This window comes from Pyxicephalus adspersus, chromosome 2 (genome assembly GCF_032062135.1).
Source record: "Pyxicephalus adspersus chromosome 2, UCB_Pads_2.0, whole genome shotgun sequence".
NCBI classification, from domain to species: domain Eukaryota; kingdom Metazoa; phylum Chordata; class Amphibia; order Anura; family Pyxicephalidae; genus Pyxicephalus; species Pyxicephalus adspersus.
The window spans coordinates 156,116,403-156,127,851 of record NC_092859.1 but is presented as its reverse complement, the minus strand read 5'-3'; positions in this window follow the sequence as shown (position 1 = coordinate 156,127,851).

The following is an 11,449-nucleotide window of genomic DNA, read 5'->3' as shown; positions in this document are numbered from 1 at the left end:
CAAGAATGCAGAGGCTTTGTTTGCTGCATATGAGTTGTGAAGATAAATTAAAAAGTCCCTTTAGAGCACAGTTGAAATGTGAGAAACAGTACAAACAGTAAATTAGTTTATGTGCTCACAATAAGCATGTTTATAGACATAAAAAGCAGAATATTTGAGAGACAAACACATAATTGTGCTGCTGTTGCTTTTACTCGCTATAATGCTATTGGCTCTTTCCTGCTCATGCAGGCAAATCTGACCCCGGGCCTGCCTGCTCTTCCAAGTTTCATCAGAATCGCCCCTCCTGCCGGCCAGTCAAGAGATACCCTCTTGATAGTCCCTGGCAAATTAGCTGGCACAGACACAGCACTCAGCGTTCGAGCAACATGCCCCCAGACTTCTGCCGAGCCCCCTAGCTCTGCTGAGCATTTCCTGTTGGTTCATTTACCTGTTGGTTTATTGAGAGGTTCCCAGTCCATCTTCTGTGCTAACCCCTCGTTGCCCAGTCTGTTGTTTCTCTGCCTGTTCCCTTGTGCTGTTCCAGGGTGACCCCTGTATTATCCCCGCTTCCTGTCTCTTTCTTTGTCTCCTGTGTTCCCCTTTGTCTTCGGTAAACCCTGTGTCACCGGTGTTGATTTTATGTTTTTTTTGGATTTCTGATATTTGACCCCTGGCATAGTTCCTGACCTCGCTTGTTTGCTGCCTACCCTGATCCCGAACTTCTTTGACTATTCCCTTGCCCCTTGATTAGGTACCGCACATTGTTCTGGTGTGCACAAGGACTGCAACTTGGTAGCAGTCTGCAGTGCAACATCCTCACCTCTAGAGGCTCTGAAGAAGACAGGGCTGTTGTTTAGATTCTGTGCCTTGGCCATTATTAGGAATCACACCACCAATGAGCAAGCCATAGCGCCCCCTACTGGTTCCGTCTCCCCAACCATGACACTGTACAGCTACAGGAATTGGGTTAAAAAATGCTACACATCGATCTTAAGTAATCTATTAGCACAAGAAAAGGACTCTTAAGGAAATCTTTTAATTGAAGTTAAATATTTCAGCAAAGGCTGAGTTTGCTATTTTTAATTAGCTATTCATGTTTTCTCTTCTAATTTTGGCTGCAGTTCTGTTTCAATAGTTAAGGTAAAGGACAACTTACCTAGGAATTTTTGGTGCCGTGTTTACTAAATACTTTATTTTAGTCCCTGAATTCAATTCAAACAATCATCAGGTGCATGCATTTGAAAAAAAAACATCTATTTTTGCAGAATTTTGCATTATGCAAAGGTAAAAATGTGGTTTCTTTGTGTTACATCTCTGGTATATGGATTTTTCTGCATTGGTTGAGGTTCTCCATCTTGGCATACTTGAGAAAATGAAGTTGGGCTCATTCAGTGATAGCAGGGACATTGAGATGCCAGGTACAAAACCTTCTTTTTGCTCTTCTCTTAAGGGGTTTACAATGAGTAATTATGTCTCTTTCTACTTTCTGGCTCTAAAGAGTTTATCCTGAAGGCCTAATTAAAAAAATCCCACTGAGTTTATTTATCTCAGTTCCGAATCTCAACAAGCCTAAATAAAGCACATAAATGAATAGTGTTTGTCTGTTTACAAATCATATATAGTGGGGTGTCCTTTTCCATAAGTTCTAAGTCACATTACTCATAGCTCAAACTGTTCAACACTAAACAATGTTACTTACACATGAGAGCATCCAAAAAGTGTTTACAAATCAGAAAAGAACAAAATTATCCAAATCCCTTATTCTAATCTCTCTTGTTGGATCCTGATAAAACAAGCATCAAAACTTTTCAGCTTTACTTCTTTGCTAATGCACAAAAGTTCCCTCGGTTCCCATTGGAATGATAAGAGCTTTGTAAGATACCTTTTCATAAGTACTGTTCAAGACACATTTGTGGAAATGTTAGGAAGTTTAGGGTACCTAGCAGGCACGGTAACTACCACCAAATAAGAGAATGGTCTTATTGGGTATCCAAGATCATAACATTTAGAAATAAATTAAGTATCTCTTCTTGCTCCACTGTAAACCAATAGGATTTTTTTATTTTATCAAGATTAGGAATGGTCATGGCTCCTATTTATAGCTATGATACATATATATAAGTATGGGGTTTTAGGAAAATGAAGGTGGGGTAATCAAACTGTTTATAAAGGATGGGAGTGGAATTACTGACCTCGTTGGAGCAGCCCTTCAAGACTTGAAGTGTCTTCTCACCCTCTCTCTCTATTATGGCCATTACCCTTCTCCTCCATTTTTCTTTTCTTTAACAGGTTGTCATGTCTTTATTAATGGGAGCCTGATGGGTAGACTGGTTGAAGGCATTCCTGGAACTTATGGGGAAGTCTGGTCTTCAAATAATTATGAAGTTAAAATTTGGGTGCTCACTGTATCGCTGTGACTGGCACAAAGTTATGGGTATTTGTTTTGAATAAAAATTGATTGATTAATATATTGGTTTAAATCAATAAAGATGTGGCCTTTCTCTCTCTACAAACATATTATGGTCTTATGTGATTTAGTAAGAGAGCAGGGACATGAGGGAATGTTGGAAATATAAGAACTATGGTTGTCTGCTATCATATACTTACCCCACACAATAGTCTAATATAAGTTGGGTCTCCATTTGTGCATTATGTTTAACTATACAACCTACATCACTCTTTCTGTATATTAGGATTGGAAACTTTTCACTATTTTTTAGAAAAAAGTTTTATGTGTTTGTATGTCTATAATACAAAATCTTAACTATAGACGGTGAAGCTAAACCAACCAAAATTTACAAGATTTTCTATTAGGTTATTTCAATGTTTGCATTCAAACTCTTTTCAAGATGTTTAAAGCTATACCTCTTGGACATAGATGGGGGTAGATACTGTTACATGACACAGACAATTAGATAAAATGACAATCTTAGTACAAATATGGTACAAACACAAAAATCAGAGAAACCGAAAAGATCAACATTGCTATCAATAATATTCAACCATGATGACTATTTTCCCATGAGATATTCTGTGCAGAAATAAAACTCACCCTGCTTAGATTACAGGAAGATCACTGATATGTAATAGATGTCTGCTGAGGATTGGGTCATTTAAAATGAGATAATAGGTTTTAAATCAAGTGTGAGAAAATGATCAGTGTACCCAGATACCAAAATGGATTATTAATACCCTTTGGTCTGTCATTGGTCTCACATTGGTCAACCCATTGGTCTTCCATATGTCATTACTACTAGGGGCTAAAACAGTGCCCTTTGTTCATAGTACATAAACGCTGTTTGTTATGTTCTAAAATGAACACACTCTTCAATATTTGTTGGTATTTATGTTGTAGCCATCTTTTTATTTTCATTTTAGTGGGTATAGTGCTATCACAGCTCAAACTAATTCTGGCTTGGTTAGCCAAATTGTGTTTCCGTTAGGACACCGGTTTGTACTTTTAAAGGTCATGAGCCTTTAGGACTGATAGAAATCATATTCATACTGTTCAGACTGTTACTGTTTTGATGTGTAAACTTATAAATGTTGCTAAATTTCATGTCACAGACATATATATATATATAATGTGTGACATATATAATGTGTGCCTTAACTGTGACATCCAGTAATGCACAGACCTAGCCAAATTTCCAAAGCTTGTGAGAAAACTGAAGGAAGCTGGAGGCCGGCACATCGTACTGTATGTATCCCCAACATGCTGCTTGTCCATTGTCTTCATGCCCTGAGCTCTAGCAGCATCTCATTTACAGCTTTTCTTTTGTTACCTAACAAACCACTAAAATAGACAACTTCCTTCCTTTATATTACATTTTATCACCATTTTCTTGAGTTTCTACACATCTAACAGTCACAAGAAAACCTGGAGTGTTTGAAAAATTATCATAACGTTCAGTCCACAATACCAGTATTTATATCAAAGACAGGAATAATTCTCTTTTCATGACTTATTCAGGCAGGAAAATAATTCCTTTAGGAAAGTGATATTAGCATGGGTTAGAGAGAACTCTGGGTGGACTGGCTTTGTTCTGCTCTGAATCCCTCTGCTAATTTTACAAAGAAGTGTTAAGGGGTTTTGTAAATTCTGTTCTTACTTCTACGTCTATTGTTGTTTAGATAAAAAAAATATCTAAATCAGTTAGGTTGTTCCCTGTGTTTGCGCGGTGGTTATCATTCCTGGAGAGAAGATTATAATTTCATTTGTATTTAATACCAAGTTATTCTCTCTCTCTGTGTCCCCTACACGTTGACCTCAATTATTCCTATAAATCTGATTAGCCTTGTTGACTTCAATCTTCTCTATAATTAAGGTAGTGAATGGAGATGCTGGTACCTTTTTTCTCCTGCTGTGTTCATGAGCCCATGTTGTTCCAGAGTCACTTAGTTTCCTTTTAGTTTATCAACACTAGAAAAAAAAGATATGCTAGGGCAGTCTTTTTTGATGATTGCAACATGGCGGAGCCCTTTCAGATCTTTAGGGAACTCCTGCTATAATTTCAGTGAGTAAGCATGGAGCTCAATGGGAAGAATGCCTCTAACATTGCTGGCCTTTGGAAAGAATGTCACCCTAACAAAAATCCAAAAGGATCTTTGTGCCATGTAAACTGACAGGAAAAATCTTAGAAACCTCTGGATGTGATTGAGAAACTCTGTTCTACAATATGGTTAACCCAGCTCTAGTAGCTGAACTGGTGATGGTGAATACGTACTTGTCTATATAAAGTATTCATACATGTATTAGACATAATCAGTAGACTATTGTACCATGGAACAATCATTATTAAAGTTTTCTGCTGCTACAAACATTTTTTTTTGTATATCTATGCTATAGTTGCTTTTATTAGGGATGAGCGAGCAAAATTTTTAATTTTGATCTTGCAGCGAATCGGGACTTTCTGGCTTAGAGAACATGTAAGAGAGAATGACCTTGTGATTTGCCACGAGGTCGTGTTCTCGCCGAACTCAGATGATCTCTCAATGGAGAATTTCCATTGAGAGTTCATCTGGAGTTCGCCTGCAGTCAAAGCTCATTGGAAGGATTCAGGTGCCTCCAATCAGCTGTGATTGCAGGTTCCCTTGCTCCCTGGGCTGTACCTATCAATGATAAGTACAGCAGGTGACCGTGGGAACTGAACTGGGATGAACCCTCAATGGAGAACCTCCATTGAGAGTTCATCTGAGTTCGCCTGCAGTCACAGCTGATTGGAGGCACTCACATGCCTCCAATCAGCTGTCACGGCAGGTTACCACACTCCCTGGGCTGTACTTATAAGTACAGCTCAGGGAGCGTGTGAATCTGCACTTCAATGGAATTTAAAAAATCAGTTCTGAATCTGGGGTCTATCAAAGATTTCTGCTTTTAATTTTTCAGAACTCAATCCTGGAAAGAATCTACAAGGGTATTTGAAGCAATCACCGTCCTTGTTCAGAGCTCTAACAAATTGCTTCATTAATCCAACTTTATGTGTAGTGGAGGGAGAATGATTTTTTCTTTGTCAACCATTGGCTCGGTAATGGTGTTCGCTGCACCTTTTATCATGTTTTCCCTTGGAGGCCATGTCACTTTTTTCCAGTGATTCTGCTTTGCTCTACTATCCCACAAGCACATGAAACATGGGTGCTTTGTGTATCCACTTTGCTGTCCAAGTAAGAAATTCATCATTTTTAAATCAACAAATATGGACCATTTGTGTTCATTATAGCAAAGATTTCGTAAGACCATTTTGATACTTTCATATCCTTCTTTAAGTATTGATGCATAGCAGTTGCCATTATGCAGTAAAACAGATTTCAAACTTCAAGTGGAACTCTCTATGAAAAGCCTGCAGTCTTCTGCTCGTTATTCTGGTACTCCCATATGGGCTTGTAGTCCAGGGATGTTACAACATTACACAAAGTCTCCATCTTCACTGAAATATGGTCGGAGTGTCCCCTCTCTTGTCCTATAAACCGTTATTTTAACTTTCGGTCTCAGACAGTTCTTTTCCCTTAGCCTGGATGCTGAAAGTTCAGATGCTTGTTTGGACAGACTTAGGTCACGTATTAAATCATTGAGCTTTACTTGGGAGAACTTCTGGTTTGATGAAACTCTTCCTTCACATTCACTTCCACTGCTAACTCCTGGATTACACTCCCTGTATATCCTCCATGTCTGATACAGGAATATCAGGGAGTGTACTAAACATCAGCATCATGCGGCTCAGGTCGTCTTGCTGATTCCAAATCAGGGTACTCCCACTTGTTTTCCTTTTAATGATTGAAACCTTTTACATTTGCAGCACAAAGGTAGCAAAGGTATACCAAATTTCACTTTTTCACTTTTCCACTGACGTAGACACTACATAAGTTTTTCATACTATATGGGGAGCCCAATACTTGTCTTGGTCCCCCAGATTAATACCAAAATATGCAAGATATTCTGTAATGTTTCTTCTCTGTTTTTGCAGAGAATATTATCCACAAATGTAGCAAAATACATCAGGGTCATTAAACCCCCGTAGCGTTCAAATTTTCTCCATGTTTCTATGCAAAAAGTGTTTTTTTGCATAGAAATTTATTTTACATTGTAGGCTTATAATTCTTAGGCATAACTCACTGAAATATGCCCAATATTTAATAAATTTAATAATAAACTTTAATTAAAAAAAAAATACAAAAATCTGTTAAAAAAATAGTTAAACATGTAATATAACGAAAATATAATGAAAATAATGCTACATTTAATAAATAAAATGCAAAACATCGATGTAAATAAAGGTTGATAATAATATGCTGTGTTGATATTTGTTGTTTGTAAAATTGTCTATTCCGATTCCTTTAACACAAGAACTAGAGCCAATTCAATGAAACTGATGTAATTTCTGGATTCAGCAGACCTAAAATACACTAAATATATTGCAAAATCCTTGGCAAGGGAAAAAAAAAGTTTTTGGGGTTGAGCTGTGTATTTAAAAGTGAAATGGAATCATTGCCAGTTTTTGTTTTTCTTTGCTTAACCACTCCTAGCATGTAGCATGGCAGACACGAAATGGACAATCACTAAGAATCAGCTCATTGTCATTTTTCATTGTACTTTGCTTGGCCATCAAATGGCGTATTGTATTTTGTGAATGTCTATCCCACCTGATGCTAACCAAATTTTGCCTTTTTTTGGATAACTTACTGCATCAACACCAGCGGCAGTGTGCCATTGTCAGATTTAGAACAAATTAAGTTTTTGTGTTGGCATTTCCGGAGCTTTCAGAATAAAGCACTAATGCACCAGATGGCCAGCAAGGTGTGAGTGTATTTGTTTGTATTTGTCAGCTTGCTTCTATTTGCTTCCATTGCCTTTTAAGTGGTTCAACTTAATTGATTAAGGTGGACCAATGGAACAGCTGGAGAGAAAGTTCTGATCTGCAGACACCTGAGGCACAGATTTCCGGGGTCTTAATCTTGGCAGAACCCAACCGTGCTGGTTCCTGTATCTCTCTGCAGAGCTGGATTCTGCCTTTGAAGTCGTCATTTTAATCTCTCGCTCCCTGAACAAAGTCATAGCCCATATAACAAAGCACACAAGTCAGTGTTAATCTAAAGCGGCTTTATCAAGAGCAAGGAAACATTACCTGACAAAAAGGACAGATCCCTACTGTGTCTACCCTATCAAACTTCAAAGATATACGTGCTTCCAGTCTGTGCATAAAGCAAAATGTACCGTCTTACACTATGTTTTTACTGCGGCATAAAACACTTGCCCTGAGGACTCAGAAACACTGTTGATTTTATTTTATTGAAACCTGGACATTTTGTCTGGGACTAGCCACCGGTAATAAAAGTGGGACATGATAGTTCATAATTTACTAACATGCGGTAAATAGGAGTTTGGAGCTATGGGTCCTTTTCATCTCTTTTACTCTCCAGTTCGCCTGTAATGATTTCCTTATAATATCCACTTTGGAAAATAAAAACATTTTGTCTGTAAAGATTTTTCCCTCATGCTTTTCCAGCAGTTGCATTTATTTTCTCTGTATCAGATTTGCAACTACTTTATGTACAGTTTCGGAATCTACACTGGTATTTCTAAAGTTATCTGAAGAACAGAAGAATGTTGAAAATGTAGTTGGTGATGGATTTTGTGCCGTGAAAAGATTTCTGAAACAATTTGGAATGTACTTATCACCAAAGGAATTCAAGCAACAAATGCGCATTTACCATGTTTGCTAGGAATAAATACATACATAAAAAAGACAAAATGTATTGCCAAAATAATACCTTTTAGCGGGTGACAGATAAACAATTTGGAAAATAAATGCTTTGATAGCACTTGGCAGCTTTATTAAACATATTATTAGAACTTGTGAAGTGGCAGAGTATAAAATAAAGATTTTAAACAAGGATATCAAATAATGTTATCATTTAAAGTCAAACTAAACCCTCCAAAAAACGTCTTCAAGAAGTAGATGATTTCGGAAGAAGAGACATGCTAATTCTGTTTTGTCAAAAAAAGATTCCTCTGGTTCCTTGTGGCTTTTTGTCGTTTGCCTTCATTGCATGTATTGTATTGCATTGCATGTATTGTATTATCACTGAGAATGGACCCAGATGCCATAGAAATTATAATCTATTATTAATATATGTAGCTTGGAGCTTTATCTTCAGTGGCCTTCTAATGGCTAAAGAGGATTGCCATTGACTTGCCAAGAGTCAGAAGCAAAGATTGTATTGTAATGAGGTCTAATTAAAAATCCATAAAGCTGGATCTCCATCCCTCTAGTGATATACTACTTAATGGTATATAGGGGTGTCAGGACCCACTTCCTCCTGCTCTTGACCCCTCTAGTGATACACCCAACAATTCTATCAACATAGGGTAATCGGGACCTCCGGGACCTCCTTGTTCCTGATAGTTACCACTCTAGTGATACAACCCACAAATCTATCTACATAGGAAAATCAGAATCTCCTTGCTGCTGCTAGTGACCCCTCTAGTCATGCACCCTACAATTCTACCTATAGAGGATGATCAGGACCTTCTTCCTCCTACTAATGACCCCTTAAGTGATAAAACCCAAAAATAAATCTTTAAAGGGGAATCAGGACATCCTTCTTCCTGGGATATATATTTTGTATTGATGCACCTTCCAATTTTATCTTTTTGGGGGGAATCCAGTGACGAACCACAGAATTATATACATAGAGAGAAATCAAGTACTTTATCCTCTATAGATATATATTATCTATATAGAGAATTAGAACCTCTGTCCATTGCTGGTGAACCCTTTAGTGAGACACCACACAAATCTATCATTTAGGGAATCGGGACCTCCTTATTAGTGATGGGATGCTTCTTGGTTCTGTGGTTTGCCAAGTCCCTTGGGGACACATCTGTGAATAGAAGAGTAGTCCTGGTCCAATATGGCTTGATGACCCAGTTAGAGCTTGCAGGGGCTTGAAAACCTCATGAGCCTTGTGGGACTTTGAGTTATCAATCTTCTGAAGAAGTTGAGAGATACAAGCTGCTTGGACCTTTCCCAGTTTTACAAATAAGTTACCTGGAAAAACCAATGGGTAAAAAATTATAGAAAAAATAATATTAAAAAAGAAACTTGAGAATTGTAAGCTACAAATTTTTTTATTTTTGCTTGTGGGTTTAGACAAGCTTTAATGAAATGTATGCCATTGTGTGATAGTGATATTTAAAATTATTTAGCAAAATGAAACCAAACTTGCTGACACATAATATTTTGCAGCTGTTTTATGTTTTTTTCCTAATCTGCTACGTTATCACTTAGTCACTTCCCACTCGGCAGCACAGTGCACTTATGGATCTCCGACCTGAATGAAGCAGCTGTCCAGAAACAACTGAGGCCACAAGAACACAGCTGTCTCAATATGGGTTTTTGGCTCAGCCTTATATAATGCTGTAAAGTTTAGCGCTCTGCAATGTTTAATGCATGACGGTGAACATTGTGATGATCATTTCTTTCAATTTTCATTTGATTTCACTAAATTTAGATATCTGCTTGGAATTTCCCATGAGCCCCATGTTCACCTGCGTTACTGTCTGCATAGTCAGAGCAGCTCTGTCCTACCAAGGGAGCATCATGGCGATTCCTCTTACTGCTCCTGCTTTCTATGCTGCATTGCTCACAGCTGCTGTCACTGCCGTGTGGATATAGTGAATAATATGGTTTATAAAAAGAAATGATTTTAAAGAGCTCTGATATTTTTTAAGGGAATCTGAATAGAAATATGGGGGCTGCCTCTGCTGACTTATTTCTGAGTTTGCAAACTTTGGAGCTGTCATATGTATTCCTATTTTCATATATGATATCTCCATGATCTTGAAGATAGGATCTAAAAAGGAAATGGAGTGCGAGCTACAACCAGTCATCACTAATAATTTATAAGGTAAGCAGGGAATGTCAGCCCAGTACCTGACAACTTTTTAAGGCATGTTGGTGCTCTGCACCTTCTACTACATTATAGGCTATGGTGGTATAGTCAATGCACCTGTGGGGCTATTGGCAATGATCCACCCATCAATTTTGGTGACATAACTATGTTTAGTTACTGAAATAAACTTTATTTTAGTAAAAAGGTTTATTCTGTGAAGAACACAATATTATCATATCATTCAAAGACTTTCTATGTCCCAATTTCACAACTCTATGTTGGCCAAGCTGAACATTTAGGACTTGACACTTTGACAACTGAGGTATTTCAATCTATATTTCAAGACATATAAGCATTGACAAGTTCCTATGTGTACTTTTCACTCAACTAGTCAGCTCTGCTGTAGGGGTCAGCTGTGGTATGCTTCCTCAAAGCCAATAACGGCAATATAGGCAACCCTTCATGAAGACCAAACATCTTCAGGGTGCCCTCCAGGATCATAGAAGAATCCTGCAGCACCCCAAACTTCCAGTACTTCCCTCAGTTTCAAGAGCCTGGGGTAATGATAGCCTATGTGCCAGAATATGCTTTAATATTTAATACCTCTCCTAGCATGCACCACTACCACCCCTTCTCTAAGCTTGCTGATTGGCTCACTATGATATATGCATACTGAGATAAAAACCTAGAGGGTCTGTATATAAATTATGATATATACTCTGCTTCTTTTAAGAAAAGTTACTACTTTGTTTAATTGTTTGTAGAGAACAGCACATGCAACAGAAGCAGTCAGCAGGATGACCCTGAAAGCTGAACATAAGATGGTGTTGAAGGCTAAAAAGAATCCCTTGTGGTTGGAAACAGCTTGAACAAGAATCCAAGATGGCAGACAGCCCTTATTGTGCCAAAAATGTTAGAAATGTGCTTTATCCACTCCATTAGCTGTTTTTGAACTAATATGCTTATATAGACCTCTGACAATACAGTATTTGACAATCTGCTTAATTACAATTAGATAAGGACCTAAGTCCTCTTATACAGGAGTGATTCTGTATGCCTATAAAGATTGATGTAT